At 34.8% G+C, this 23,237-nt stretch overlaps 1 protein-coding gene and 1 pseudogene across 1 annotated transcript in view; one reads left to right on the top strand and one right to left on the bottom strand.

The window, feature by feature from the left end:
- The window catches only part of LOC121262543 (probable U3 small nucleolar RNA-associated protein 11), a 66,117-nt gene that overhangs the window by 23,834 nt on the left and 19,046 nt on the right, over positions 1-23,237 (top strand). The window lies entirely within an intron of this gene.
- On the bottom strand, positions 1,797-22,701 carry LOC121262085 (annotated as a pseudogene).

Genomic DNA, 23,237 nt, shown 5'->3' with positions numbered 1-23,237 from the left:
AATAAAGTTTCAAAGTTCTCCATGCTGTTTTCTTGATGTTTGGCTGGTCGATGGGCTAAATATATATATATGTTAACTATTTTTTATTATGAACATATTTGCTCGACAGAAACTTAGGGAGAAAGCTGCTTTCAAAAACCTAGATGAGTTTTACTTCCGGATGATGAAAGCAAAAACTGTTGATGTAGTCCACAAATTGGAGTAACATATAAATGAATTCTGATGCTTTGATGTTTTGGCTTCTTAGCTGTGAATTGTAATTGATTTGTAAGCTTCTGTTACAGGAATACGACAAACAAATACAATGCAGAAGAGCTTATGCTTATGATGACCCAAGATATGGGATATATTATTCAGAAATTGCAGATTCAAAAAAAAGGTAGATGAGTACTTTTACTGTAAAACTTATGGTTTTAGATTACATTTGTTTTCAAGTAGGTTTTAATTATGGATTTTCATTGTCCTATGAAGAAACTTGAAAAGCTTATTACCGTTCTGCACTCTCTTGATAGTTAGCCATTTAATAGACACATTTACTATATTGAAGATAGGTTTGAGCTTCCTAAATTATAATTATTATTTGTGATGCATTCATATCCCTTATTTGCATATTTGACAAAGTGAGGTGTTATTGGAAGTATGAGATTTTATTTTCTCTTTTTCTAAAATAACAGTGGCATTTGTCTTTTCTTAGTTTTATCTCTGCCGTCTCTCCGCTTTTCTTACACATGTAACACAATCTCTTATAAATATCTAGCGTTTTAATAGATTATCTATAGCTGGATCTTCCCAATGATGCTGTCAATGAGAAGAAAGCTGCTTTTAGGAGTGCCTTGGTCTTCCATATACTCCATGGGATTGGGTTTGCATTATGCATAATGAGAGACCTATAGAACGAGCTGACAGTGAACTTCCCTTTTTTCGAAAGACTCCCAATAAACCTCTGTTTCTCCCACCCTCACTCTTATCTTGTAGTTAGGGGGATCTTGTTAATAGAAGGTGCCCTGTTGCTTGGAGAGTAGTGCCTCCATGTTTGATGTGGAGCATTTGGTTTAACAAAATGAGCAGGCATCCCAAGCGAACTAGCAGTCCTGGGGGAAACCCAAAATGGACCCAAAATGAGTTTCCTTGTGTTTATTTTCTAGTCGTCTTGATGCTTTAAATTTTATTCCTTGATGGTGAATTTTCATTTTGTTTTTCTTTGCAATTTTATTAGTTTCTCTTTTGGGGGCGTTAATTTTGGGTATTCTTGTCACTTAGTTGAGTTTTAAGTTAAAGGAAAAGAATTGGAAATTTATCTCTTGGCTCACTTCTGTTGACATTAAAGTCATTTCTAACCCTCCTTCATTTTCTAAATTATTTGTGATGTCTACATTATTTTCAAGTCTTGCCTCTTTTTTTTTAAAGTTGAAATGAAGTATTTAGATCTATTTATCCATTTCTTATCCTTGTAGGGAGGAGGCTAAAGAAATACAATCACATTTAAAGAAAAGGGAAAAAATGCCTATTTCTGATGATGTTTTCGATGATAATATTTGAAGGTAAAGTCAAAATGTAACAAATTATTGATATAAATTGATTGACAGAATTATTTTTATTCATTTGGATTTTGAAATTTTGCTCTTCTTACATATGTGATCATTCTAGGAAGCAACTAGAATAAGATCCAAATGATTAAAAATAAGAGGAGCAAAATTTTAAGATCCAAATGAATAAAAATAATGCTGTCAATCAATCTATATTAATAATTTGTTACATTTTGATTTTACCTTCTAAGATCATTATCGAAAATATCATCAAAAGTAGGCATTTTTTTTATTTTTATTTAAACGTGATTTTATTTCTTTAGTCTCCTCCCTGCAAGGATAAGAAATGGATAAATAGATCTAAATACTTCATTTCAACTTCAAAATAAAGAGGCAGGATTTGAAAATAATGTTGACATCACAAATAATTTGGAAAATGAGGGATGGTTAGAAATGACTTTAATGACAACATAAGTGAGCCAATAGATAATTCAAGGGAGGGTTACATGTGTAAGAAAAGCGGAGAGACGGTGGAGAGTAAACTAAGAAAAGACAAATGATACTATTATTTTAGAAAATGAGAAAAGAAAATCTCATGCTTTCAATAACACCTCACTCGGTGAAATATGCAAATAAGAGATTACAAATTATAATTTAGGAAGCTCAAACTTGTCTTCAGCATAGTAAATGTGTCTTTTAGATGGTTGACTATCAAGAGAGTGCAGAATGGCAGTAAGCTTTTTGAGTTTCTTCATTGGACAATGAAAATCCACAATTAAAACCTACTTGAAAACAAATGTAATCTAAAAACTATAAGCTTTACAGTAAAAATCATTTACCTTTTTGTTACTTTACAATTTCTGAAGATTATATCCCATATCCTCGGTCTTCATAAGCAAAAGCTCTTCTTTAGTGTATTTGTTTGTCTTATTTCTATAACAGAAACTTACAAAACAACTACAACTCAAAGTAAAGAAGTCAAAATATCAAAGCATTAGAATTCATTCATATGTACTCTAATTTGTGGGCTCCATCAACAGCTTTTGTTTTCATCATCCGGAAGTAAAACTCATCTGGGTTTTTGAAAGCATCTTTCTTCCTAAGTTTCTTTTGAGCAAATATATTCAGAAGTAGTTAACACATATATATATATATATATATATATATATATTATTTAGCTCATGTATCAGCTAAACATCATGAAAATAGCATGGAGAACTTTGAAACTTTACCTGCAAGGATGTAAATACCTGTTGTTCCATATACTTATAGAGTTTCTCCAACTTACTCTATTCCTCTTTGCTTCCAGCTCTCTATAGGAAACAACAGTTTAGCTACATATCGAAATCAAGGTTATGTCACTAACAAACAACTAGTTCCTGATAATCATCATGCTAACAACAACAATAGGATAAAGCTAAACAGAGTTGAGAAACGAAATATAGAAATTAAGAAGCATTTCAGAGACATTAGAATTCAAGGTTTTAAAGAAGAGCAATGTTACACAACCTTTTTAACCTTTACACATCATATTTTTTAAAATTTTTTATTATTTTTAATTTTTTTTTGAATTTATTCTTTTTAAACTAATTCAATTATTTTATTTATTATTTATATATTAAATATTTGATAAAAGAAAAAAAATAATAAAAATTAAAAAAATTGTGCCGTGTGGAAGTTGTGTAGATTTTTTCTTTAAAGAACTGTATGTAACTTTTGCCCCTATGAAATGACAAATTCGGGTTCATTTCGAGTTTCGACTCATTGATATCTTATGTTTTTTTGCCTTGTTTCCATAAAAAGGCAACAAATGATAACAAAAGAAATAAATGTAATAAATTTTACAAAAGAAAACATAAATTAATGGAAACATAACTCCAAAACAAAATTATGGAAGTCAACACTAATCATGCGCCAACACCCATGGTCACTCTCTCCAATATGGTTGCTGCAACCTACACTGTCGGGATTCATTACCACTGCCTCACCAACATAAACACGTGTGCACCATACGTAGATACAGTAGTAACATGAAAACCCTATAGCTTCTCCGTTGTGTTTTTTTCTTCAATCCCAACACTCCAGCGGTCCTATCCTACAAAACTGCATACCACACACATCACATCCTTGCAACCCACTCTTACAATCTCTGCAAACATCCTCACCACCATCATTGCTCCAGCTCTATGTCCTAACACCGATGTGATCACTCAAAACAAGAAGAAGGTGATAGCAACAGTGAAAAGAAAAAAAAAATACAAGCAAAAGATATTTTTGTTTGATATGCATGCAAGAGAGAGATAGAATAACTATGGAGAGAAAGAGAGAGTATGAATTTGTTGCTCGAGTTTTATCGTGTTAGGGAGAGGAAGGCATTTTTATTGGGGTAGCAGAAGAAGAAATGAGAGGTACAAATTGTTACTTAACCCATAATACATTATATCTCAAAAATATTTAGTCTCGTTTATTTTTACAAATGAGATGAATTGAGATAAAAATTTAAAGTTAAAAGTTGAATAAAATATTATTAGAATATATTTTTTTAATATTATTTTTGTTTTGAGATTTGAAAGAATTGAATTGTTTATTTTATTTTAAAAAAATTTAAAAAAATTATAATAATTAGATAAAATAAAATCAGTCGAAATTTTTTTCAAAATCAAACGAAGTCTAAGACTTCCATTATGGCTCATGAGCCTCTAGCCAAGCCTATTTTGATTTCGGCTCGAGGCACGAAATAAATGGGCCTAACTTTGAGTTGAACTTAGCTAATTTAATAACGAACGAAAGCATAGCTTCACAGAGCCTTTAATTGACAGTGTACTCGTAAAGAAGAGGTGCATATAAATCATCGGAAAATACGTTTGACAGGGTCACTTAAAGGGAAGTTTAACTTCCACTATATAAAGCCAAGAAAGAAAGAGATAAATTTACAATTCTACTCCATTTACCATGTAACTGAAAGACGAATAATATTAATCAATTAGATCCTAGAATGATCACATGTAATAGAGCAAAATTTTAAGATTTAAATGAATAAAAATAATTCTGTTAATCAATCTATATCAATAATTTGTTACATTTTGACTTTACCTTCTACTATCATAAAACATATCATTAATAGGCATTTTTCCACTTTTCTTTGAAAGTGATTGTCTTTCTTTAGCGTCTTCCCTGCAAGAATAAAAAATGAATAAATAGATCTAAATACTTCATTTCAACTTTTTCTCTATCCCTTTCCATAATCTAATAAATACTTAACTCAAACTATCTCATTACTATTTACAAACATTCTTATTACTATTAACAAAATTCTCATCTCATCTCATTCCCCAAGCATCCCCTAATAAACTTCTCTAAGTTATCGACTTTATTCATATAATTTGGAATTGCATCCATAGAGAGAATGCCATTGTAGAAGGCAACCCTACTCACCATAAACAACTATAAGGGAACCTCTCTTGCAACAAATAAGTCAGATACAAACCAGTAATCTCAAACAACCAAGCCCCACTCGGCTTCCAACCCAACACCAGACGGTAAAATTTAATCATAGAGATTTTTTATATGATCCCAAGGTAGATAACATTTGTGAATTTCCCTTACAACCATTATAAGCTGGAGAAGCTAGATAAACAACCAATGGTTCCAATTAAAATCCCAAGAAAAGAGAAAACTAAGAAAAGACAAATGTAGCTGTTTTTAGAAAAAGAAAATAAAATCCCATGCTTCCAATAAAACCTCACTTTGTAAAATATGCAAATAAGGGATATGAACGCATTACAAATAATAATTATAATTTAGGAAGCTCAAACCTGTCTTCAGCATAGTAAATGTGTCTATTAGATGGTTGATTATCAAGCGAGTGCAGCACGATAGTAAGCTTTTTAATTTTCATCATTGGACAATGAAAATCTATAATTAAAACCTACTTGAAAACAAATATAATCTAAAAACCATAAGCTTTACAGTAAAAGTACTAATCTACCTTTTTCTGACTCTTGTAATTTTTGAAGAATATATCCCATATCTCGGGTCTTCATAAGCATAAGCTCTTCTATATTGTATTTGTTTGTCTCATTTTTGTAACAGAAACTTACAAATCAAATACAATTCATAGCTAAGAAGCCAAAACATCAAAGCATCAGAATTCATTCATATGTTACTCTAATTTGTGGACTCCATCAACAATTTTGAAAGCAGCTTTCTTCCTAAGTTTCTGTCGATAAATATGTTCTGAATAAAAAATAGTTAACATATATATATGTATATATATTTAGCCCATTGACTAGCTAGACATCAAGAAAACAGTATGGAAAACTTTGAAATTTTTTCCTGCAAAGTCTGCTCCTTTTTTGTGAAAAACTTGTGCCCGCTCGACATAATCCTTGTACTTTTCAAGAAGACCAAATTTTCTCCTTGAATGCCTAGAAAATAGAACAAGGATCCAACAATTATTGGAAACAATTAAGTGTTTTATTAGTTAAATAAAAATAACTATATATCAAGGAAAATATATTTTGCATCTGTAAACTTTGAAAAAAAAATCACCCTAAACTATCAAGACTTGTGGTGTTAGCATGAGGGCAGAAGGGGCGGCCACGTGGGTTGACCCCCTCCCTTCATTCTTAGAGTAACGGATGGCTTAAATGCCATATGTTACATTGCAGCTTGCAACATCTACAATTCGATTGTAGTATAATGGAAGGCCAGCTGTGTGTTGGTGGATTATAAATAGTCCCCCTCAGTTTGGTTTTGACATCATCTGAAATATACAAAAGCTCTCTCTTTTTTTATTCTCTCTTGATAAGATATTTAGGCTGTGGATTTGTTAAGTGTTATTCTAATTTTTTACTAGGTAGTACACTTCACCACTAAGAGGAAACGTTGGAGATTTGTCAATCTGGAGAAACTTGTGGAGTAATTTTATAAGCTGAGTTTGAGGTATTTTTTCCGCCGTGATTTCTTATATTGGTATTAGAGCTTTTATAGTTGCTTCCAGTTTATAATTTTTTATTTTCTCACATATGCTTGAGATTTGTCTGGGTGTCATTTTTATCCCTCTTTTTTTATCTGGTTTTTTTAAAAAAAAACCTCTATTGGAGGTGCTATGGGCACCTTCGGGAGTGCCGCGTGCACCACAGGGGTCCCGCTAGCACCACAAGGGTGCAGCGGCGACTTCAAACATCCTTCTTCCGGCGATGGGTAGTTGTTTGAGCCGCTGCAAGTCGTTGATGAAGAAGAGGCACTATTCACATGAACAATGCCCTAGCTGGAGGTAGAAGATGATCTTAGTCATCTATCTTTCAAATGGGCCTGGGCTCACAACTCTTTTTTTTTTTTTTTATCTAGAGTTGGGTTGGGTTTTTTCGATCCAAAACTTTGTTTTTTTTTTTTTTAAATAAAAGGGTGTTTGGGCGTTTATTTTTTGCCGCCCAGATAAGTATGAGCTCATTTTTTTGTACAAGGAATTAAAAGGGATAAAATTGACACTCAAACCCATGACCACCTAGTGAAATTAAGGTAATAGACAAACCATTGGGCGGCGACTTCCCTTTTAATTTTTTATACATTTGTTTTGTTTTATACAAAGAATAATTTTTTTTTGCATGATTTAATATATGCTTAGATATATTGTTATATTACATGTGATCTTTTATTTAATTTTTTAGATTTAATGTGATTACATGTGAATATATGGTTATATTTATGCTATTTTTTTTAATTCCATAATGTTATATTACATGTGATCTTTTATTTAATATTTTACATTAAATGTGATTACATGTATATGTAAATTGAACATGTAGATATGTGATTATTTTATCATCTATGAATGTTAGGCTTGAATGTTTAGACATTACTCTTCATTTCTTTTAATGATAAAATAGAAAAATTCCTACTAAGTAGTCTTAGTTAGAATTGTCAGTGTAAATGATAGGCTGAAAGAATTGCAGTGACCCCAGTAAGAACTGTAAATGCTCTGTATAGCCAATAAGACCATGGTGGCTCCAGTAAGAACTGTAAATGCACTGATGAAACAAGAAAAATGGACTGTGATGGTCTTATATGAATCATCTTTGTAGACTAGCCCAACAAGTTGTGGTTGGAGTAGCTATCCTTGTAAACTAGCCCAAAAGGTTACTACAATTTTAGTAGGATCTGTCTTTACGCGTGACAGGACTAGGTGACTACTTAAGATAGTGTGAGTATGATTGAGATTTATGATGATTAATTCTCCCATATTTGTTTTAAATTTGCGCGGGGATTAGGTTAGAAATTTAATAATTGGATATTATGGCGCAAGAGGTGATTCTGAAGCCTAGCGATTTTTCGATTTGCGACATGTCTAAATTATTCATTTTCTAGCTTGGATGAACGCGGCAGATTTCTTAGGTGTGTGTGTAATATCCTTTTTTTGTGTATTTTAGTGAAATGACATCCAAGAGTATTGTTGCCGACTTAAACAAATGGGAGAAATTAGATGGGAAAAACTATGACATATGGCATCGCAAGATCCAATATGTCTTAGATGAGTAAGAGGTCTTGGAGGCCTTATCTCACTCCCTTACTGTGCCAGGGGAAGGGACCTCGGATAACACAAGATAGATCAACTAGTCTATACTCAATGGGCTAAGAAAAGTTAGTGCGCTTGCATAATAATGTTAAGCAGCATGCACAATGATCTAATGTGTGAGTTCGAGATTATGACACTACCCAAATCATGTGGGAAGCTTTGAAATTGAAGTTTGGTGGAACTTTAGCCACTAGGTTGCGTGGATTAACCATGAGGTTTGACTCCTACAAGATACGCTCTGACCACACGATGAAGCAGCATCTTAGGGCTATGTCGACCATGATCCGCGAACTTAAGTCGGCAGGAAACAATCTGACCGATGAATAGCAAGTCCAGGCAGTGATAAGATCATTGTCGAATTCTTGGGAGAATGTGAGCCAGAACCTAACACATAACGAGAATATCAAAGACTTTGATGATGTCTCGCATCACTTGGAATTAGAGGCTGAGCACCTAGAGGCTGCTAAGCCCAATCATATGGCATATGTGGCTGATTCTGGTTCGCGTAAGGCATTAAAATTTAAGCGCAAGAAGTCCAAGAATGGGGTAGCAGCGTAGCAAGAGGGGCAAGCGCAACAAGTTCTCAGCGCAGCAAGAGAGGCAAGTGCGGGAAGAACAAGTAAAAATTAGAGTGCTTCAACTGCGGAAAGAATGGCCACTTCGCTCGTAACTGCATTGAGCTGAAGAAGGTACACTCTGACTTTTCTTGCATTGTTTTTTTAACTAGCCATGTGATGGTTGCTCACTCCTATCTTGTGTGGACTGTTGATTCAGGAGCGACCAAACACATAGCACGAGACAGAGTCGGATTTGTGTAGTATCATCGGATTCTAACTGGGAGCCGTGATATCAAGGTGGGAATGGAGTTGACGTGAGGTATTGAGACTTGGTACCTACAAGCTAGACTTGCGGGGTGGCCACACTCTTTTCCTCCACAATGTGTTATACGCTCCAGAGATCCGACGAAACTCACTTTTTGTAGTCACTCTACTAAGACTTGGTTTTCGAATTGAATTTGAAAACAATTATGTTACCTTTTATTTGGGCCATGTGTTTTATGGTAATGCATTTGTTCAAGATGGTTTTATGATATTGGATTTGGATGACATGCTAGGCTTGGCCATATAGGGCAAGATAGAATGACTCAGTTAGCTAGAGAAGGCCTGATAGGAAATCTCGCTAAGGTCATCCTGCCCACATGTGAACATTGTCTAATGAGAAAAGTTAAGAAAAATCGTTTGGAAAAGCCATTAGGGCGTCTTTTTCATTGTAATTAGTTCACTCAAACATCTGTGGTCTAATGAGTGTGAGGGCAAAATACAGAGGTGTCTACTTCATCATATTTATAGATGTTTTTTTACGTTACAGTCATGTATACTTAATCTCCCATAAGTCTGAAGCATTGAAATGTTTTAGGCGATATCTAAGAATAATTGAGAATCAGCTAGACAAGAGTTTAAAAAATCTAAGAACTGACCGAGGACGAGAATATCTCTCTGAGCAATTTAAAAGGCTCTGTGATGAAAAATGAATCAAAAGACAGTTGACGATGCCGAGTATGCCGCAACAAAATGGTGTGGCGGAAAGAAGAAATCGAACACTGCTTGAGATGGTTAGGTCAATGATGGATCAAGCAAACCTACCAACTTCTTTTGGGGGAGATGTACTTTTGACTGCTTCCTACATTCTTAACCGAGTGCCCTCCAAATCAGTAACTTCCACTCCATATGAACTATGGACCGACGAGAAATCCAATTTGAGTAACTTGCGGTCATGGGGTTCAACGGGTTTTGTTCACGATCTTTCTCATAAATATGAGAAGTTAGGCTTTAGAGTGAAGAAGTGTATCTTTATAAGGTACTCAAAACACTCTAAAGAGTATGTGTTAATAGGTGAACATTTTGATGGAAGTGTGACTGAGATTGAGTCACGAGATGTGGATTTCATTGAAGATGAGTTTCCAAATAGATGTGAGGTTGATAGGAGTTTAGAACTTCATGAGATTGTGGAACAAGAGGAAAGTGTTCCAAGCAATTTAGTTGAGAATGATGAAAAAAATTTTCAAACTCCTACAAATTATAAAAATGATTTGAATCCGAGTGGGAACACACCACTTGTCAATCAATCACAACAACCTCAGCCATGTATAAGCACATGTGAAAGTATTCCCCGTCATCATTTTGAGATTGAAGGGAAAACTTTTATGGTAGCTCCGCATGATGATGACAAGCCTAGGACAATCTCTCATCTTTTACTAAAGATGAGTGAATGAAAGCTCTTAATGATGAGATTGAGTCTATGAAGACTAACTAGGTTTGGGATCTAGTTGATCTACCGACAGGACGTAAGACTATTGGAAACAAATGAGTTCTTAAGGTCAAATGCAAGTCAAATGGATCAATAGATAAGTACAAAACTCGCTTAGTGGCGAAATGATATACTCGACATGAGGGTATAGACTATGAGGAAATATTTTCACCAGAGGTGAAGTTTGCCGCAATTCGCCTGATTCTAGCTATAGTAGCAAACATGGATTTGGAACTCTACTAGATAGACATTAAGACAACATTTCTCAATGGAGAACTAGATGAGGAGATCTATATATAGATCAACCAACGGGTTTTGTGGTCAAAGGTCAAGAGCGCAAAGTGTGCAAGCTCAAACGATCTATATATGGCCTAAAACAATCATCTAAACAATGGTATCTCAGATTATATCGAGCCATTCTCTCGAATGAGTTTACGATAATCACAGATGATCATTGTGTCCATGTCAAAAGGTCTAAGAAGAGTTTCATTATATTGTCATTGCATGTTGACGACATACTACTAGCTGGACATAATAAAAGGGTTGATAGTCGCTACAAAAAAGTGGTTATCCTTCAATTTTGAGATGAAGGATATGGGTGAGGTAGAATACATTTTGGGAGTTAAAATCTACAAAGATCACTCAAAGAGACTTTTGTGTTTGTCCCTACAGACTTACATAAAGAAAGTCCTCGAGTGCTTCCTAATGAGTGGATGTAAACCCATTGACACCCCTGTTGCAAGAAGCGAGAACTTGTCCAAATAGTTGTGTCCTAAGACTCAAAGAGAAAAGGAAAAGATGGCCCGTGTCCCTTATGCTAATGCTGTGGGTAGTCTGATGTACGCAATGATAGGTTATGCGATATCTCAAGGGAATTGCGGACTATGTGATGTGCTATCAGGGGGTTAGATTTGCAGCTAAGAGGTTACATTGATGCCAATTGAGACAGTGACCTAGATGAGTGCAAATTAACCACTGGGTATGTCTTTCTACTCAACAAATGATTCATTACATGAAACAGCGAGAAACAACTCTGTATAGGTTTATCCATCATGGAGGTAGAATATATAGCTTGTTCTGCAGCAGTTCAAGAAGCTGTTTGGTTATAGAGGTTCTTCAAACATTTAGATATTGACGCAGATACTTTAGATCCGGTGACGATATTCTGCGATAGTATAGCAGCTCTCGCATATGCTAAGGACTCAAAGTATCAAGGAAGAACCAAACACATAGATATTAGATATCACTACATTAGAGACATGGCAGCGCAAAAGGAAGTGGTTCTGAAACACCTTTCTACGAGTCACATAGTTGCTGATCCCTTAACGAAGCCTATTTCAAGAGATGTTTTTAAGGCTCATGTTAGGAATCTAGTACTGCGTAGACTATAAATGTAATTTGTGTTTCAAATGACATTGAGATGTAACCTTTCCTTTGAGATATTAATACAATATGATTCAATTATTGTCTTTACCGTATTTTTTTTCTAATACACACACAAAAGATATGTCAACAGGCTTAGATCGACTCACTCACACGAACTATCATCTCTAGCGCTTGAGTAGCGAGTAGAGATGAGACATTGTGTCCCTAGGTACTTGTCCAAAGGGATAAGTTGGTTGACAAAAAAGTTATGTCGCCTTAGTAGTACTAAGATGAGGTCCATTGATAGGACTATGCATGGGTTATCCCACCATTTATGTAACCTGTAGTTAGCCAGATGTGAGTTCCTCTTTGACGCCTTGGAGGAGTGCAAATAGAGGAATTCAGGTTAGACGCTTAAGGAGTGGCTAGACTAAGATCTGTACGGTGTTGATATAGACATATGCTCTTTGAGAAAGAGAAATCCACCATAGCATGTGTTTCATATTACATGTGCTTATACAATCATATGAGTAAGTGAGTAACAGGTTCCCCGCTTTCTCACTGTGAGTCTCATTTTTTTAAATGTCCTTTACTTTTGACTATGTCACGAGATGGAGGTTGTGATGTCTGCCACTTTGGCATGCTATCTATAGCCATGATTGATACGGTCTAAAGAGACATTGCTGGGAAAGCGGTTCGACCAAAATTGAGTGATATGAATGCAAAGGGAAGACTCTTTGATATCGTATATTTGATAGTGTTTGCTGACGTCAAACTATGACGCTATATCTTGGTAGCGGCTAAAGGTTGTGAACACATTGAAATGATTTGATAGTAGTTAAGCATTGTTCTCAGTTTTTTAACTCAAGAGGATTCGAAAATGCTTGATCTTGATGCGATCGAATAAGTCCAGGACATGACCAGACACTTTAGGGATGTTACTATGTTGGTCTTCTTTGGGAGAGATTTGGTGTATGTACTCCCACCTTTCTACAGATGTGCTTGGTGGTAGCATGTCCTATTTACTTGTATAAATAAGATTAAGAACATTAAAGAGATGCAGACCTGGGGTCATGCCCACAGTGTGCGAGTGAGAGATGCTAGCAGGAGGGCAGGAGGGGTGCCCACGTGGGCTGACCCCCTCCCTTCATTCTTAGAGCAACGTATGGCATACGTTACTTGACTTGTAACGGATGACTTAAATGCCGTATGTTACATTGCAGCTTGCAATGTCTGCAATTCGTTCAAGGCCAGGCGTGTGTTGGTGGACTATAAATAGTCCACCTCAGTTTGGTTTCGGCATCATCTGAAATACATAAAAACTCTATCTTTTATTGTTCTCTCTTGATAAGATATTTAGGCTGTAGATTTATTAAGTGTTACTCTAATTTTTTACTACGTAGTACACTTCACCACTAGGAGAAAACGTTGGAGATTTGTCAATCTAGAAAAACTTGTGAAGTAATTTTATAAGCTGAGCTTGAGGTATTTTTTCCGCTATGATTTCTTACATATGGTGTAAGGGATAAAGTACCAAGAACAACAAGGAAATGCCACACACTCAGAGCAAAATCAATCTAATCCAAAAACAGAGAAAATAGATGGAAAAGAAATCCAAGAATCACTTGTATCAATTCTTGTACAAGGTTTTCGAGGAACCTTCAACCTCCCATACAATCAACTTCAATACTTCAGAGATGAAACTGATCAGAGTTCCCGCTAGGCTTTTATACTAGTTTCCTTTACAATGAATACAAAAACTACAACGTATTGGCAGAACAACATCCTTCGACTCTTATTCTCCTAACATCAAAACGCACCGTATCACTAATGCCTTCAACGCACCGTTTAATATTTCAAGCCGTTAATCTCGTTATTCACTTAATGAAGTGCACCGTTTTGTTCACCACTTAATGAGTTGAAGGATGCATCAATGACTCTCCAAGAATCAGTAGAAAGGTTATATACCTCAACTTGGTAATGCCGCAAGAGAATCGAAGTACATGATTTTAACCACCTTGAAGTCATTGGTGTTGAGATTTATACCAAAGCCGAAATCGAAAAACATGGGGCAAAAATCAGGCGGGCGAGGAACAAACGAAAGCCTCTTTGATTCTCTGGTTGCAAGATTCCAAAGCACTTATCTCCCAAGCCCGGTCTCGAGCAATACCAACACCACAATCTATTCCATTACAGGAACCGAATAAAAGTACTGGGTTAATTTCTTTTAAGAACAATTGTGGGACAAGATGTATGTCGCTAAAAAACTCTAGGGTGTCGTTAGAGTGCATGGAGAAACGGTGGGGTAGTTGTTGCTCGCCAACGCTCAAGGATGACTCGACGGTAGTGATTGTGATTGCGATCATAAATGGCGAAAGTGTGGTGCTTTGTGATGAAATAAGGGTTTCTGATGAGAGCATACCAGGCTTTATGTTAAGAACCTTCCTAGTTGATACACTAGAGTATGCTTGTGATGTAAAATGGTGAAGAAACAGTTAACTAAACGATGTAAGCTATAAGGAAATGGATGCAAAGCAGATGTTTGATAAAAATCCTCGAAGGGAAATTGTATTGTCACGTTGGGAACATTCGAGCCCACTTCCTCCAAATTGTTTCCAGATACAAGAATATTCTAGACCCTTTTCTTCTGATCTCCCCTTCTCTCCTATATCTCCCTTTCCCGTAACTAACTCTTGCCCCTTCTCTCTCTCTCTCTCTCTCTCTCTCTCTCTCTCTCTCCTTTTCATTTTTAATTTGCAACTCGGATTTTAAATGACTTGGATTTTTGAATAATTGATCAAATTTTGTGTGTTTTACATAGTAATTAATCATTTTATTTACCACTTAAAAAAGAAGAGAAATGTCAATTGTAGTCCTGAGTGCGTGAGTGCGAAAGTGCCGTGCAATTAGTTTGAAAAAGTGAATAAATACGAGACCCACATGAAAAAATAATAATTTTTTAATAATAGACTATTTTTTTTAAAAAGATTATACGACACTTATATATTTTATGACTGCATGTAACTTCTCACTTGAAGGGTAAAATCTGCCCAAAGTAGTAAGGGCAGTTACTGCATTTGTTTCCGCACATGATAAGATTTACAACCTAACAACAAAGTATGTAATCGCTAAAGGTAAGGAAAAATATTTAGAGCAAAGCATTAAATTAAATTGGCCCTCTCTCGATTTCGAGTCCAAGTACGTGTCTCCCTTCTCTTCATACTTTTTCATTGCCTCTTTTTTTTTTTTTTTTTTTTTTTTTTTTTTTTTTTTCACATATTTAGAGCAAAGCATTAAATAAACGACGGTTGCTAACACTTTACTCACAGACTTAAATCGCATCAACGATTTTACCGGCAGCGTCGACAAAATTTCAATCACCACGTCTTCTGGGAGATGATGGCTCAACATTCTTAATTTCACCACCGGTTGAGAGTACAAAAATGTATTACTTATAGTGAATTTGAATAAAATTTAAAGCTTTCCATTTATTTATAAAAATATTTGCAACCTGTAATTTAAGATTTTCTGTAAAGACGATTTGCTGTAATATTGTTTTACCTTAGACGTTAAGCAATTCCATACTCGTTGCGTTTTCAATCTTATCTGTGCAAAACCAATGCAATAAATGTTCATATCTGGGCAGGTTTTGTCCTTAATGTGAGTTTTAATGATAGATTTAATGCTGAAAATTTATAAAAGATTATTTATTAGAGCTTTCTATATATTAATTTCTCTTTTATTTTACCGATAAATAAATAAGACGTGATTGGTTCAGTCAAATGGAAACGTGGACTTGATCTTATCATACGAATAACTCATATCTCGACGTAAAATTTTAATAAATTAATAGTTTCGTTTGGTTTTAGAAATAAATGTTGAAAGTTAACTAAAATATTTTTAAAATAAAATTTTTAGTATTATTTTTATTTTAAAACCAAATGATCTGTAAAGTTTGACTTTGAATAACTTGTACAAGATTAGCCATTGAATAATACTATTTGGTCATTTGAAATTGACTCGTTTGTTTTTAGAGATGAGATAAAATGATATGAGTTTAAATTAAAGTTAAAAAGTTGAATAAAATATTATTAAAATATATTTTAGGGTTAATATTTTTGTTTTGAGATTTGAAAAAGTTGAATTGTTTATTTTATTTTGTATGATGATTTGAAAAAATTATAATGATGAGATAAGATGAGATGAAATATTTTCTAAAAATAAACAATGTCATATGACCTATTTGAAGTGACAGTACCATATGATGTCACGTGGTTTATTAAAAAAATTAAAAACAAAAATACAAAAATAATAGAGAAAACTTAGAGTTTAATCTTTTCTTTTTGTATTTTTATATTCCGTTTTGTTTAGAAGATATATTTTTTAATTTTTTTAAAAAATTATGTTGTACTATAGATAATGCTACGTCAAGCGGTAAGTTAGATGGCCAGAAGTCGTACTTCTCAATAACTTTTCTAAATCAGTTTATATCAGTCGGCGATTGAAGAGAGCATGGCATTAATGTGATCGACTGATAGATATTCTAGGGATAGGCGTAATTGGTCCAACCCAAGTACTCAATGGATGTACAACAAATGCATATATTATATGATTCTTGGATTTGATTTTCTATTAAATTTTTCACTTAGTTTTTTATTTTTAATTTTTATAATCAAGAGAGAGACATATCCTACGGCTAAAACTTTTTCCAGCACCTACAATTTGGACACAAAAATAAATTCTTAATGTTTTGAGAAAACTTTTTTTTTTTCGTCGATACTATTGCCGTTGCAATTTGTTTGGTTGGAAACATTCTATTGCGGCGCTTTTTAACTTTTTATGGCTACAATAGACCGCCGTTGAAGAAATGTCGTAAATTGACACCATTTGTAACGGTCACGATTTCAGTCTTGTATCTCCATCCATCTCTTTCTCGCAAGATTCACGTCGGACCGGTGCTGCCCCTTCCCACACTTTGCTCGCTACTGCATCATCGCTACCTCATCTAACTGGTCTCTCTCTCTCTCTCTCTCTCTCTCTTTGTCTGCCTCTCTCTATAACAATCACAGGGAAGAAACCTAACCATCGGCCCCCCTCTCTCTTTCCTCTCTCTCTCTCCTTTTCTATCACTCTTCCTCTCTCGATTTCTTCCTTATCTTTCTCTCCGATCATCTCTCACTCTACCTCTCTCCAAGGCTGAGCTTGTGTTCTTTGGCAATTCCAAACCATTTCACCCTTGCCGAATCGAACTCTCGATATGGTCATCATGTGGTTCCAGTATCTTCTTCTCTCTCAGCTACTTATAGTGATTCTGCTCTCAATTCCTACTCTTGGTTTCCTTGTCCCGCATATGGTATATGCCCTGTTTATAGATTTCAACTTTTCCTCTTGCTGATGTTATTTTAAGTTTGTTCTTCATGAATTCCTGAGTTTATTAGTCTGATTTTATATAACCAAAATGATTCCTATATATTAATTTTTCTTTTCTTTTATCAATAAATGAATAAGACGTAATTGGTTCAGTCAAGTGGAGGTGTTCTGACTTCATTTTATCATATGAATAACTCATTTGTGAACGTAAAATTTTAATAAATTATTGAATAATTTTGAATAATGTTATTGGGTCATTTGAAACTTAACGATCATATGACCCTCTTGAAGTAGCACCACCACATAGTTTATTAAAAAAAATTAACAATGAAAACATACATAGTAGAGAAAATTTCAGTCTTCCCCTTTTGTATTTTTAGATTTCGTTTTATTTAGGAGATATATATTTTTTAATTTTTTAATAAATTACATATTACCACAAGGTAAATGCTATGTCAAAAAGAGCATCCGAGACGTAAGTTTCAGATGGCAAGTAGTCGTACTCAATAATTTTTTTAATATTAGATAGAACTGGTTTTTATTTTTGTCTTATTGAGATAATACTATCCTTAGTATCAACTATGTTATGCATTTTATTTTATTTTATTTTTTATTTCTTTGGAGAAGAGAAGCCAATTAAAGGAGATAAGATACGGGCCCTCTACTATTTTTTTTATTGGAATACTTTTTATAAATCAAATAAAGATAGATATATTATATGAATCTCATGACATTGTATGATGCCCCCAACCTCCGCTTGGGATGGAACGGAGACTTGTAGCGTCAAAACATGCAATCCAAGATTACATATTCCTGTTCATGACAGATATTATGCAATACATCCTATAAGTGCAACTAGCAGAATGCAATATTCGTAACGAATTAAGGGTGGCAAAATAAAATTTATGCGAGTGTAACTAAAAACATCCCAATTCATTAATAATCGTCATGAGTTCAAGCCAAATAGTAGCATAATCTTAGTACAACTAATCATAAAAAAAAGTCTCCAAAATTAGATCAACTGCTTCACGCGTTCCAGAGCATGAAGGGTTAGTGCTATGAACATCAAGATAATGTCTTGTCTTTTCTCGAGGTCTGACTTCTCCTCAATTAGTTGGATCTACCATTCCATCCAGTCCGTCCTCCTCGAGTCCTGACACAACTTCTATCATTCCGAGTGAAATGATAATGGGTCCACAAAGGGTGACATTTACTCGAAATTTCAGTAAGTTAAACAACCAATATGCACAAAGATAAATTATGCATGATAAATGATAAATATGAGATGCATGCAGTGCAGAAAATTAGTATATGTCTCCCATCTAGGTTCCTCAATATTTTCAGAAAAACGGGAGACACACTTTCTTACAGAGAACATTTTTTTCACTTTACTGGCAAACAAAATCATATTGTTTTATTATTATTAGCAATTCATACTTTAATCGTAATATCATAACGTATAGTATCGTTACAGTTCCTCATATGCACTGCGAGCACCTGCTGGTGACCGTAGTACAACTCACGTTGAAACTACGTTGTCTATAGACTCGTTCTCAATGCATTGGTAACATAACATAACATCATAACATGTATACCCACCAGCCGTAGGTGTTATAACATTTGATTTCGCTATGAAATTATTTAAAAAGAACCCATTTGAAGTCTATTGATTGTTTTTCGTCAATCCATGGGTTACCACTCCATTCTTAAACACTCCATAGTGGACAAAAGAGTTCTACTAGGATAATTCTCCATCCTAATCTTTGGGGTCATGACAACAATTGTTTTCCATGCTATGTTGAAAAATGTAGTTCATAACATGTGCATATGTAGCAAGCTTTTATGTGAAAATGACATTTATATGCAATATGTTAAAAATGGTGAAAATATCACGTCATGTAAGTATGCACTCAATGTATTATACAACATGCTATTTTATGCTCAAAATGACGATTATAACATAAATGTAACATTTATCAATAAATCATAAATAATTATCCATTCTAAAAAAATTACCCCTAAAACTACTAAAAATTTTACAAATAATCCTATTAAGAAATCTTAATTTTGTATCTTTTAAAAACATTTTTAATTTTAGTTTTTTTTTTTTTGAAAAAATCATTTTATCTAATTTTTACCAAGGGTATTTTTGTCAAATTTTTATGGACAGGTACATTGCGATTTTTTTTTTTATGAGGGGATAATTGCCAAAATTGATAGCTTATGGGTGATTACAATTTGGAATTTGTGAAATCTTACTGTGGTAGTACTGTAGCATACGGGTCCTACGATTAAGATTTAAATTGGATTATTATTATTATTATTATTATTTTTAGTAATGTTATATATATATATATATATTTATATATATCTATTTTGAGATGGTAATTGTTTTTGAATGGGATTCTTCCACCCTTCACGCCCAAAGGCCTCTCTGTGTCTATTTCCTTGTGGGAGTAGTTTCCTAAATTGTAGCTAAATTCAAACTTCAATAGCCACAAGGTAATGCAATGTAAAAAAAGCATCCGAGACGTAAGTTTCAGATGGCAAGTAGTCGTACTTCTCAATAATTTTTTTAATATTAGACAGAACTGGTTTTTATTTTTGTCTTACTGAGATAATACTATCCTTAATATCAACTATGTGATGCATTTTATTTTATTTTATTTTTTATTTCTCTGGAGAAGAGAAGCTAATTAAAAAGATAAGATAAAGGCCCTCTACTATTTTTTTATTGGAATACATTTTATAAATCAAAGAAAGATAGATATAATATATGAATCTCAAGACATTGTGTGATGCCCCCAACCTCCGCTTGGGATGGAACAGAGACTTGGAGCATCAGGACATGCAATCCAATATTACATATCCCTGTTCATGACAGATATTATGCAATGCATCTTATAAGTGCAACTAGCAGAATGTAATATTCGCAGTAGATTAAGGGTGGCAGAATAAAATTTATGCGAGAGTAACTAAAAAATCCCAATTCATTAATAATTATCACGAGTTCAAGCCAAACTATAGCATAATCTTAGTACAACTAATCATCAAAAAAAGTCTCCAAAGCTAGATCAACTACTTCATGTGTTCTAGAGCATGAAGGGTCAGTGCTATGAACATCAAGATAATGTCCAGTCTTTTCTCAAGGTCTGGCTCCTCCTCAATTAGTTGGATCCGCCGTTCCATCCAGTTCGTCCTCCTTGAGTCCTGACACAACTTCAATCATTTCGAGTGGAATGATAATGGGTTCACAAGGGGTGAGATTTATTTTAAATCTCAGTAAGTTAAACAACCAACGTGCACAAAGATAAATTATGCATGATGAATGATAAATATGCATGTAGTGCAGAAAATTAGTGTATGTCTCCCATCCAGATTCCTCAACATTTTCATAAAATTGGAGACACATTTTCTTATAGAGAACATTTTTTTTTCACTTTACTGGCAAACATAATCATATCGTTTTATCATTTTTAGTGATTCATACTTTAATCGTAATATCATAACATATGGTATCGTTACAGTTCTCCATATGTACTGTGAATACTTGTTGGTGACCGTAGTACAACTCATGTTGAAACTACATTGTCTGCAGACTCGTTCTCAATGCATTGGTAACATAACATAACATCATAACATGTACACCCACCAACCTTAGGTGTCATAACATTTGACTTCACTCTGAGATTATTTAAAAAGAATCCATTTGAAGTCTGTTGACTATTTTTCGTCAACCTAGGGGTTATCACTCCATTCTTAAACACTCTAAAGTGGACAAAGGAGTTCTACTAGGATAATTCCCCATCCTAGTCTTTAGAGTCGTGACAAGAATTATCTATGTTAAAAAATATAATTCATAACATGTGCATATGTAGCAAGCTTTTATGTGAAAATGATATTTATATGCAATAAGTTACAAATGGTGAAAATATCACATGTCATGTAAGTATGCACTCAATGTATCATACAACATGCTATTTTATGCTCAAAATGACAATTATAACATGAATGTGACATTTATTAATAAATTATAAATATTATTCATTCTAAAAAAATTACCCCTAAAACTACTAAAAATGTTACAAATAATCCTATTAAGAAATCTTAATTATGTATCTTTTAAAAACATTTTTAATTTTAGTTTTTTTTTTCTAAAAAATCATTTTATCTAATTTTTACCAAGGGTATTTATGGATAGGTACATTGTGATATTTTTTTTATTGTTTGAGGGGATAATTGCCAATACTGATAGCTTATGGGTGATTAAAATTTGGATTTTGTGAAATCTCACTATGGTAGTTCTGTAACATACGGGTCCTACGATTAGGATCTAAATTGGATTATTATTATTATTGTTGTTGTTGTTGTTGTTGTTGATGTCATGTTTCGCAAGCTTGGGTAATTTCGCTCGGTCAATGCTTGTACGATCACCTGCATAGTAACTAAAGAGGGAGGGGGGGAGCTCGGGGTCCATTGATGCTCCAATGCTTAAATCAGTATAGTGCTAAGGTTGAAGATGAAGTATATTGATGATAATTTTCTCTCACATGTGCTGTAGACAGTTTTATTTATACTTGTCGACCTGGTCTTCACCATTGTGGAGCGTTGCATAGCAGGATATCATATATTCATGATGTCAACTCGTCGAGATATCTTTTGCCCTTGGTTCGCCAAGCTATGGAGTACTTAGTGTCACCGTGTGTTGTTCGAGCCATGGGCCACATTGAATGTGGCGTATATTCTGTCTTGGGCCTTTTCCATCTCATTAATGCTGGGTATGAACACCACATGTTTTCTCGTTTGGCATTGAATACTATATTCCTTGACTAACTCAATCCGACTCAGGCCTAATACTCGAGCCTTGACCCAGGTGCTACCGTTTGACTCGGGCGATATTATGCACCTAGGCCTTAATCTGGGCTTTATGGTCGGCCCAAACCCAAGATCTGAGTGTTATCTTGGGCCCTACCTTTAGCCCAATCCAAGGGATTTTCCCCCTTCACAGTATCCCACGAATTTTTAGCACACTTGCAGGCTGGAAATTAAAAGAAGTTTTTTTTTGGCTAATCCTTGTGAAGATCTCCAATCTCGGCGAATGTGTGAAAGGTGAACAGGTTTGCATGTACTTACCCGTTCCTTTGCCATATCTAAGGGGATGCGAACCGATCTTTGTCATTAATGAATAATCATTTGCTTTACTTTTATTAACTGAAGCTGCTCCTCGTGTGAACCCCAACATTGTTCGGGATTGGTCCGTTTCGCACAAGCGAGTAAGCATCGTTCTGTTTCTTAATGGCGTGTGTATCCCTTCACGCTTCGTGCCGTCGTTTCAGACACCTAGCCGTTCCATTGCATCATTTTATTTATTTCCTCCCCCCCCCCCCCCCCCCCCGCGCCCATTTCTTCTTCTCTTTGCCGTTTCAATTTCACTCGCTTTCTTTATTTCTATAAAAAACAGTACCCTGAACTTCCATCTGCTTTTATCATGGCCAAACAAAACAAGAACGATCCCCGCTTTAGGTATTTTGCCAGAAAAGGTTGGAAGTCGGTCATGACTAATAATGAGTTTCGTGCGTTTTGCAGAGAGTACCCTATCCCTCCAAAAATAGTTCTTGAAATCCCTAGCTCTCGCCTTTCGATGGTGGATGAGGATGGGCTGGTGACAAAGGTGGCCCTTTATCCCCACTTGTTTTCCAGTGGACTGCGCTTGCCATTTTGCCATCCGGCGCTGACATTATGGATTTGTTGCAACTAGCCCCAGCATAGTTAAACCCCAATGCCTGGTGTTTCACTACGGGGAGTTATGTGGCCTTCCGAATCGTCCTAGGTGACTCAGAGGACAACCCCGATCTTACTGCTCGGGAGTTTTTGTCGATGTACTGTGTTAATCAGATGCCTAGAAACATTTGCAGTTTCCAGTCTCATTTCTGCCTGGAAATGTTTCACAACCCTGGAGAGGCGCTACTATTCAATAAAGGATGGCACCGATGATTCTTTTTTGTAAGAGGCTCTGAGTGGAAGTACCCAGAAGAAGAGCGTGAATACAAGGATTCCCTGTCTGATTTGTCTGGGGCAGGGTTCCGACGACA

The sequence above is a fragment of the Juglans microcarpa x Juglans regia genome, chromosome 4S, assembly GCF_004785595.1.
Source record: "Juglans microcarpa x Juglans regia isolate MS1-56 chromosome 4S, Jm3101_v1.0, whole genome shotgun sequence".
Taxonomy (NCBI): Eukaryota; Viridiplantae; Streptophyta; class Magnoliopsida; order Fagales; family Juglandaceae; genus Juglans; species Juglans microcarpa x Juglans regia.
This window is presented reverse-complemented; position numbering and strand designations above follow the sequence as displayed.